The sequence below is a fragment of the Thunnus thynnus genome, chromosome 4, assembly GCF_963924715.1.
Source record: "Thunnus thynnus chromosome 4, fThuThy2.1, whole genome shotgun sequence".
Classification (NCBI taxonomy): domain Eukaryota; kingdom Metazoa; phylum Chordata; class Actinopteri; order Scombriformes; family Scombridae; genus Thunnus; species Thunnus thynnus.
In genome coordinates, this window is record NC_089520.1 from 36,598,764 (window position 1) to 36,609,379 (window position 10,616).

The following is a 10,616-nucleotide window of genomic DNA, read 5'->3' on the forward strand; positions in this document are numbered from 1 at the left end:
TGTTCAGACCAAATGCGAAGTGAATTTTTGCCTTGCGTTATGTGCGCGAGTTTGAATGCAGGAACATTTGTTTTTATTCATGTAATTCGCGCAAGTTTGGCCGCAGGATCATTTTTTCTCATTCGCCCCAAACAGCCAGTGAGCAATGGCAGGCACTGGCTAGTCCCCACCTGAACAATGGGAGCCAGCCAGTGATGTTACTGAAGCTCAGTCTGCCTGCCAGCTCAGTCCTCCTGCAAACAACATTCATACCGACACATATCTGTAAACACTGAGAAATACATCAAATACATCAACTCCTCTGTTCGTTTTGCTGTGATAAACTGCAATAACCTGTCACCACTGGCACCAGAAGTAGGGGGGCCAAGGGGCCATTGGCCCCGCCACTTTTCCTTCCTCCCACATGCTTTTTAAGTCGTGAATCACTGTATCCCCTCCAATGCCCTGATATTGCAACACTTTCGGTAAAAAGACGTTTCAATCATTCCCGCCCATATATTCATGAATAAAGCAGACAAACATAAAGCAGGAAGAATATTTACATTTTAATCCAAACAAAGGGGACAAAATCAAATGTATACAGTGTACATTGCAACCAATAAAATTGTTTCAATGCGAACGTCTTTTAGCCTACTTTGTTTACAGTAAATCTGTTTGAACTGTTGTGCCAGCTAACCTTAACTTAATATTGCAAATATACTGCATTCTTCTGCTAACATGTCAAAAGAACCAGTGCATAAGAAAGGAAAATACAGTCAAACAAAACTGAACTTCAGCGTTTCATCCCTGACCTCCACAACTCCGTTGGAGCCTGGCCCTTCAACCTCAGAACCAGCGCAGCAGCAGCCAGACGACCCCCAAAGCAGCAGTTCTGTGCCCGCTGACACCGTTGAAACCGCAGGCATTGAACCCAAACAGGCTGGTGCTGGCTCCGATTGCGTGGAGAGTTGTTGTCGGGACATAGAGACAGGTACAGCTGCAAAGCTAATTATAGACAAAAAGGAGACTGCTAGATCATTTGACCAAAGAGAAAGATACTTTAATGCAGAATGGTACAAAAATAGAAAGTGGTTAATTATTTGTAAAACCAGGAAGTGAGCATTATCTGAAATATGCCGATTTTAGATGACAGTTTTGTAAAGTCAGGAATTAATAGCTAATTGAAAAAAGTGTCCAAGCCTCCTAGACAACCATGAAAAGTCTCACTTTCACAAAGAGTGTGTCCAAAAAAAGTGTGCTTTCTTCAGTCAGGCACCAGTCAACATTCAGCTTGTCAAACAAGAGCGCATTGAGCAGGAGAAAAGAAGGGATGGGATGATGGAGCAACTGCGCTGTCTGCAATTTCTAACCCGACAGGGGCTGGCGATTAGAGGGCATAACTGAAATAAAAAGCCAAGCAAAACACTATGCAATTGCTATGGATGAAACTCGCGACTGTATGAACAGTTGTCTCTGTCTGTATGATGGGTATCAACTGACTATGTTGCCCACGAAGACTTCATAGGAATAATTTGTTGTTAAACACGTTACCTGGACCTTTTTCTTTCTTCGCCATCACCTTCATGACGTGCTGCTGCAACTTTATTTCCAAGCTGACCTGGCGGGAGAAACAAATTCGTGGATGGGCATTAAATTTCCTCAGGGGGACAGCGACACAGCAGCGCTGTGGCTCGGTGCTGTCCGCAGTGCTGAAATGGACGACGGCGGAGGGACAACTGAAAAAAATAATTTCTCTTTCTCTCTAGAAATATTATACTGCTACCTTGTGGTGCAACCATGCTATAAGCCGTTTTCACATATGGACTCCGACAACACCCGCAGAATTTCCAGAGTTCACACATGTAGCACACAGCAGGAGATTGCAGATGCATTCTCACCTTCTGGAAATACTCCATTGGGTTTAGGCGAGGGAAGCAGGAGGCAGGTCATCACTCAGAAATTATGCTGTGGTTGTAATTGACCACTGAGCCTTTAACATTGTGATGTAAAAGCCCCCGCCCCCTCGTCGTTTATCTATCTTTTGATGGATTAAATTACTATTATTGGATTTTTACTCGCAAAGCTTTTATTGCACTTACAGTAACGTAACTAGTGTTGTTGTCAACTCGAGTACTTCACTTGGTTTACTGTCTCTCCCCTGCTCCGCTGTGTGTCAGGACTCTGTGAAGCAGGGCAACCATAAATGACAGCAAAACGCAGTAGAGTCATTTAAGCTAGGCGTGAGAGTCTAGTGCATTTTGCTGACATTTATGGTCGCATTAGTTTCTCTCCTCTCCTCTGCTGTCTGTGGTTTAGCGAAGGCGGGGCTGAGCCCTCCTTGTGTGTGTGCTGCACACACAGTGGAGCAGTGGAGAGACAGGGAACCAGGGGCCTGTTTCAGAAAGCAGGCATTACAAACTCTGGGTCCAACCCTGAACTCTGAGTTGATGTACCCCTAGATGGGAAACTCCCAAGTTTTCGGTTCCAGATCAGAGTCAGTTCAATCAACTCTGAGTATATTCACTCTGAGTTAAGCGTTTGCATGATGAATTTAAAAAAGCCATCATCGATGGAGCTCTGATACTAAGTGTAAATATGGCAACAAGTAAATAGAAGGCAGAGCCTCCATTTTAATCCAGTGGACGTAGAGATATTAATGCATGTGTATGTGGATGGCGCACATTTGAGCTGGAAAATAAATAATAAATAAATAGCAAAGTTTTATTCAGTGTTGTCCATTAATTCATCATTTTCTCATCTCACAGGAAAACCTGAGTCCCGGGCCGAACCTTCGCAGTCCTTCACAGTCCTGATGGCATCCTTCCCTGTCTATTGATGCTTGTGCTTGTTGTTGTTGTTGTGATTGTTGCTCTCCTGTCCCCCCTCCCCCTTTCCCTCTCTCTTTCTCTCTCTCAACCCAACCGGTCAAAGCAGATGGCCGCCCACCAAGAGCCGGGGTCTGCTTGAGGTTTCTACCCGTTAAAGGGGAGTTTTTCCTTACCGGTGTCGCCAAGTGCTTGCTCATGGGGGAATTGTTGGGTCTCTGTAAATTAAAGAGTACGGTCTTGACCTGCTCTATGTGAAAAGTGCCTTGAGATGACTTCTGTTGTGATATGGCGCTATATAAATAAAAATTGATTGATTGATTGATAAAATGATCACTTCCTTAAGGTATGAGAATGATGTGGTGTGGGTTAAAGTTACTATTTCCATAAAGTTAAAGTGATCTTCATTGTCAGGGCTACAATAATAACCACAGGGTTAAGATAATTGTAACGCTTTTTTAAAAAACTGTCCCTTCTCATGGTTGGAAATGTGACACTGGTGGCTTGGAATGGGAAAACAATAGCGTCTTCTGTGACAGAGTCCACTGTTGGGTTAATTCCCACATCCACCCCTCCTCCTCTGAATGAGGAAAATTTTCAACTTGTACAGTATATACATAATTGGAAATGTGCCACGGCTCCAGGCATCTGTCACTCAAACGTATATATGTCGCTTTCAGTGACTGACATTACGACCTATTGTGTCAGGGGTTTTAGGCAGGAGGACAGTCTATATTAAATGTAACCCATGACAACCTTGTATCAACAGTTTGATCATTTTCATGCTTTCATCAGTTAAAAGGAAAGCACCCATTACAATCTTTTTTTCAACTCCCCTTAGGCTCATAACCCTTGAGAAACAGGCAATCGTGATAGTCTCATGCAGCTAATATTTATTTTTCTTGTTTCCAGAAAAGATTTTGGGGGAAGACGTTTACACCTGACAACAATGAAATGTTGTTATTGAGGCTCTCTAAGATCTGACAAAATAAAAATCTGGGAGGGAATTTTGAATACCTGGGAAAAAAAAGACAAAAGTATAAAAAAAGTAAAATATTTAATATCAGCATAGAATATGGTACCACCAGTATGTTAAGTTCTAATAAACCTAGTCTGAATACCTTCTGCTCCTATCTGCATTATTATTATTATTATTATTATTATTATTATTATTATTTTTCTATTTTTACACACAGGAACAGCTTGATAACATTTCTCAATCACTTGCTACCAGGGGCAGGAGGAGGAGAGAGGAGGAGAAAAGGTTGTAATTTGTTCGCGCCTCAGGTTTGAATTCTGCAATTGTACATCTGAGTTTGATTGCTTCACATTTCCAAATGTATTTTTTATTTTTTATTATCTACTATTGAATTCAGAAAGGTTATCAGAAAAAGAAAGAAGGGGAAATATGCAGTGATATAATGGGCTATTTAACAAAAGGGTTACATTTTCTGTATTTAGTGGACAGTTAGGGCACCTTACAGCTATGTGTTTGGATTCATTCTCAGGCCTAAATTACATCAGCCAGCAATGTGTCCCAGCTGTGAAAGTAACAGCATTAGTAAACAAATCACTAGGAAAAAATTTCTTCTCCACAGACTTCATCCCTGCAGTCTTCCCCATTTTTTTCCACTACCCAGCATTACCTAAGGGGGAGGTAGATGAATAATAGTGAGCGGTGACAGTCCAGTGAGGTTTGCATGTAAGACTTTCTGACAGTAGCAGAGTTTGGGAGAAAATGGAAGGAAAGTTGGGAGTTTCGATTCTTCCTCATTCCTGCTCCAGACTCCTGGTGGAACGTGGTGGAAAACAGAAAATGAGATCCTGACAACCATTTCCCCCCTTATCTCCCACCTGGGGGCACAAGCTCTGTGTGGTGCCGACACACGTCTACACCTCACCACTAATCACTTCAACTATTTATGAGGGACAAGCCACAGCTGGATACATTTTTAAGCTATAATTGTTTTTGTGGTTTTAAACTGGTTGCCTGCTATATTAAATTTAAAAGTAAAATGGTTTTATGTTTTGCAATGTAGGCAACGTAAAATAGTTCTGTAGTTACAGTTTAGCAGACAGAGGCTCTGAGGCTGTTTGCCAATACTGAAGACTTCTTGAACTTTTAATGAAAATGCATGTTGCAATTTGTGTGATTGGCAGGTAGTTTGTTGGTTTTTGCCTGCCCTGACAAGATTAAAGGTGCATTGTGTCTATTTGCGATGTGCTCTGTTTGTCTTCTTGACCACACAATAAGCCACAGTGAGTAATGGGCCCCAGGCAAATTAAACAGCTTGATTAACTCTCCAATATACATCGTGTCTTCACAAATGGTGTCTTTCTTTGCTCTAATGGAGTCTCTAAAGAGCTTATGTTTGTGGTGGGTGTAGCCTAAAGCATAGAGAGGCGGTTGCTGCAAAGAGAAAGTGCTGTGGTGAAGATGCTGGAGCTGAAATGCAATTAATGGCTTGGAAGGCGAGCTCGTTTAGTTGCATCTGCAGCTTCCATGTTTATTGATGATTACACCATCACTCTTGGCCTTACTGCAGGCCTCTGAGCTGTAAACAGCAGCCTGAGAGGGAGATGTACACATCAGATCACACTCACTTCATTATCACTGTAAAAGTTCAATTTTCCAAGTCGTTTGGTGTGTTTTTGAATCTTTTTGTTACTGACTGTTCAAAATAATATTTTCTTAAAACAGCACAGTAAGATTATTTCAACAAAAACAAAACAACTTGTGTCAGTATCTTGAAACAACACAAAATACCACTAGAAGGAAAAAAAAACAAAACACTAGAAGGAAAAAAGAGAAACAAACACTCAAAAAAACGGGAGAATAAATACAAAATATATGTATGTATATATATATATATATATATATATATATATATATATATATATATATATATATATATATATATATATATATATAGTTCATGTATTGTCTCAAAATATAAAAAGTGACACTTAATTTGTTGAGTGGTGTGAAGACATTATTATCAGGCCTCAATAAGCAAGCAAGGACATGAGAGATTTACATTGTCCAATCTGCCCTAAATTTCTCATGTTTGATAAGAGTCCATGCGTGAACACATCCACATGTCAATAATGAATTATAGTCATAATCCCACCTACTGTCCTTATGTGACATCTAATCTACATGAAATTTACATGGTGTGGTCTACACATGATATACAGCAACTTGACATATAATTACTGGATGTTCTCTAGTGCCACATGGTGGACACAGGAAATGATAGTTATCTACAACATACAATGTCCAATATTCATGAAAATTTATATCCATGTCAGTTGTCCTATGGTAAATGTATTGCTCCATTAATATTTTACTTATGTAGTATTGCGGGCAACAGGAAGTGAAGCCTAAATAACACATAGTACATCAACAGGAAATAATACTGTACTCATTCACACAGTGTCCCATAACCCTGACAATTCAGAGCCGTGCCAACAGACTTCCAGTAGCGATACCACGGCTGCCACTCCCTCCAACGTGCGTGAGGTGCAAGGGCTCGTTCATTGCTGCTTGCATCTTTAATTTAAATTTCATGTTTTTAGGACTTTTCAGCTTTATTGCCCAGTTTTAAACATTTGTAATCAAAAAGTAATTACTTTTTTTCAGTAGTACATTACTTTGATGAAGTTACTTATTACATTGTTAACAAGGTCACTATGAATCTGTAACCTATTTCATTTCAAAAGTAACCTTCCCAGCACTGGTGCTGTAGTGTTTTGAGAAATTTATATTGTTGCACAAAGAAGCTCTGTAAATGGAACCATGTTCCTGTACATGCTCAGTGGTGTCTGCTGTACAAGGAACCTCTCTCCTGAGAGTTACAATCTTATCAGTTTTTACTCTTTGGAGCCATTTGTAAACAAGCAACTCTGTCTCCTAGAAATCATGTTCATATACAACTAGATTGTACTTTCCAATTACGTTGCTCTGGCAAACGTAATCTCTGCCTGGATTATGTTCACAGGTAACATTTTTTGAATGAATGAAGCTACATTTATATATGGCTCTGAAGTCAGAGGGAGGAGGTCAGGGTGGATAGGGGGCCTACAAGATGCAGGACTCTGACAGACCTGGGTTCACATCCTGAGTCCTGTGTGTCTTCAGGTTTAGGCAACAAAAGCACTTTGGTTCAGGTTAGTGAAAGATCATGGTGTTGCTTAAATGTTAATAAATATTTTGCTTCAAGGTATTGCAGATTTTTCTCTCTATTAAACCAGGACCACAATCTTTCCATAACCTTAACCAAGTGCTGCTAGAGTCTAAACATAACCATATAAAGTTTAATACTGCTGTAGTTTCTACTCATGGATATTGTATTGCGAGATTGAATATTGTGGTGAGAAAATAAAACAACTATGTACATTGCCTGTGAACATTTCACTCAGTAGCAACCAACAACACTTTTGTTGAGAGAAATTAATTACATGGAAACAAACATGGCTTCCTTTTACAGTATCGTTTCAGCGTACTTACTGATTAGATTGTCATGTTTTACTCAGTTATGTTGTGGAACATATTTGTTACAAGTTCCTGTTAACTGCATGGACAATGGAATAATCAATTACAAAGGATATGATGAGAACATGATAATACCATGGAAACAAACAAGCCTTCCCTTTACAGTACAGTTTCAGCTTACTTACTGAGTAAATTGTAAAAACATCTGCATGAACGTACTTGTGGAGGTTGTTATCAGGTAAGTATAAAGTAAATCTAATAAACCCTTTATAAATAGCTGTAGCCATGAACAATAACTATATAAGACAAAGTAATTTATTGGAAAGTACTAATTAATTAACTAATCTTAATTTTTAGATAGAACATAATTAAACTTGGGCTGTTAACAAACATAAACCTTGGATAACTACAACTGTAACTGGAACTGATGGGTAACAGAGGAAGTGTTTCTTAGAATTGGTTGCCTACTTTCCTAGGAAGTACACAATTATATGTGAGTTATTACCAACCTAAAATGGTCACAACTGCAAAGTACTTAGTCGAACTGATGGGTATTAGTGGAGGGTTTTTTTTAGTATTTCAGCTGTAGTTTCTCTGTACTTACCTACTTATTTACCAGTGGTACCCAATAATGTACTATAATTTACCATATATTTACCAGGTAAATACTTAGTCATAAGGGGACCGTAAAAGGAAGGGTTACCGTAATTTCTAGGAGATTGAGTTGAAACAAACTACAGTAACCGCTCTCTTCAGGGACAAAGGAGGATGTCATCCAGTGCAGCAGTGTGGCTCATTGACATGTTTTTAATAGTTTTTGGACAACAGAGTTCTACAGCACAGAGGAATAAGATATATCAGACTTTGGATACACACACAATACTTGTAAGTTGTAAGTAATAGTTCATTGTTGGTTTGGCTCTTCACATGAGATTTGTTGACAATAAGAAAAATATAAAAAATCACCAGACAAATCTTTTAATAAGCAGAAACAAGTCATTTTAACTAAAATATTATGACTCTCTTCTTTCTATTCTTTTTACACTGTGGATATGGAGAAAAGGAGAGTGAAGTGAGAGATGAAGCCAGATGTGTTGCACTTTCACTGTTCAAAGGCTTGTTTGCTTGGGTCATAAGGTTTTCAGAGAGCCAAGGGGCAGGCAGAGATGTTGACAGGTCGAGATGAAATGGGACAGGGAAGGTCAAGAGAAGACAGCAAAGCAGGCTGAAACCTGAAAAAGTGGAAATAGAGAGGAAGGAGTGAAGTGGAGATAGTGAGCAGAATATAGTGGAAGTGACAAAGGGCAGCGAGACTGCAGATTTAGATAACAGTTTGAGAGAAACTAGGTTACAAGGGTTGTGAGGAAATAAACGTAAAAAAATGATGGTGCAACCTTGAGGATGGAAGAGTTCAAAAGATCTCCTCTGGCTCCTCTTGCAGTGAGTTTCCCCTACACATAACTGAGCTTATTTTCTATTTTTTGTCACTTTTTTCTATTTAATTTCTAAGAACGATCCTCTTGCTGAACCTAATACAATCTCTTAGAATTTTTTCCCCATACCTTGATTTTCAATTAACATCAAAATTTAAACTTTGACCTTCAAATTAGACTTCACAATATCAGATGTTTTATTCAGTGGTCAAATTTTAAGTATTCATTCTTAAAGTCTCATAAGTCTCAGAGTTGTCTCTAAAATGAGAAACAAAAATGTTAATGTTTTCTTATTGATGGCTGAATAAAAGTCATAGCACATATATATATATACACACACACATACTTATTGGCTTCTGTGAAAGCTATATACTACTTTGTCAACAGCACATGTTGGATCCTTTAATATTTTTTCTCACTAATTTTCTGTTGTGAAGATAATAAAATGCCTTTGACTTAAGGGTAGCCTTACACGGCTAGACTTCATCTCTTCAGCTCAGTTTTACAAGATCACTCATTAGATTTAAAACAAAATGGTTTAGAAAATCTGGCTAAAATGTTTGTTGTTTTGTTGTAGTGATGTTGCTTTGTGCCACTAAACTATGAAAATAAGATCTAAATTATTATAATCCAGAATTATCCTTGTGGAACCAAACTCTCGAGAATCATTTTTTGTCTAAAGATACATACCTGACCAATCACAGAACATTTAGGTAATAATTTCACCTACCGTGCTTTTAAACTCCAGTTACTACTGTGCTGCTTAAAGTTAAGTTAATAATTTAAATAAGTGAAATAAGTGATTAGTTAAATCTTTTTTTTTTTTTTTTTTTTTTTTTTTTTAAAGTGAGCGCTCTGTGCTCTGTCCACCTCTGTGCTGCTCTCCTCCATCTCCTCTGCTAGCTTAGCCTTTCTTCAATTGAGCACAGACAGGCAAGACAGACAGTGCTGGATACATGTTGTTGCTAAATGTATTTCTGATACATTTTTGCCTGTGTATGCATGTGTAAATAATTATCAAACACTATTTTTTTAAGAAATGTCATTTTAGAAACTTTTTAATTGTTTTAGTAAAACGTGATCTGCTAACTAGCAGTTACAGCAGTAGTAAGCTCTGTTCACTAATTGACTTTGTGACTTGTAGCTGTTGTGGTAGTTGAGCTGTGTTCTTTATACAGTACAGAAATTGTGTATTTGTGTGTGTATCAATACACAATGTTTGTGTATTGATTTATGTTATTATTTCTGTAATGTTTCCGTTTTACAAACAAAAGCAAAAATTAAAAAGAGGAAACAAGACTTAAGTAAAATACAAGAAAAGTCAAGCCTTGTGTGTTTATTGGAGGACTTTTGAATTTTCACTGGGTGTCTCTCTTTGCACTGCAAGGGCAATACATCTACCAAAATCACATATCTAAAGCATCATTTTTTTCAGTTTAAAAAAAAGCAAGCGCAAGATCTCTCAAAATCTATTGACCAGATATCTGTAAAAAATGTGAATCATAATCTATCCCAGAGGATGATTACTAATGATACAGGTGAACCCTGACCTTTCCTCCACGGTTAGGGTTAAGGCATCACTATCAAACAAAATATTCAGACTGTACACATGATTAAAAAAACATTCACATTGGGATTTGTGGCTGTAAATGCTATTCATCCTCTCCTTCCATTGTGTCTATGTACTGTAAAAATCTGTATCTGCAATCAATGAGGCCTCTCCGGTTCGCCATTAAACCACCATAGCTCTGACATCTCTCTCTTTGTGTGCTACAGGATTACAGAGCACAAATAATTGCACTAATTTCGTCCTAGAGGAAGCCTATTACAAAGCAGAACAAAGGCTTGTGAAGGCATACCAATTATCAGATTGAAAACTCCCGC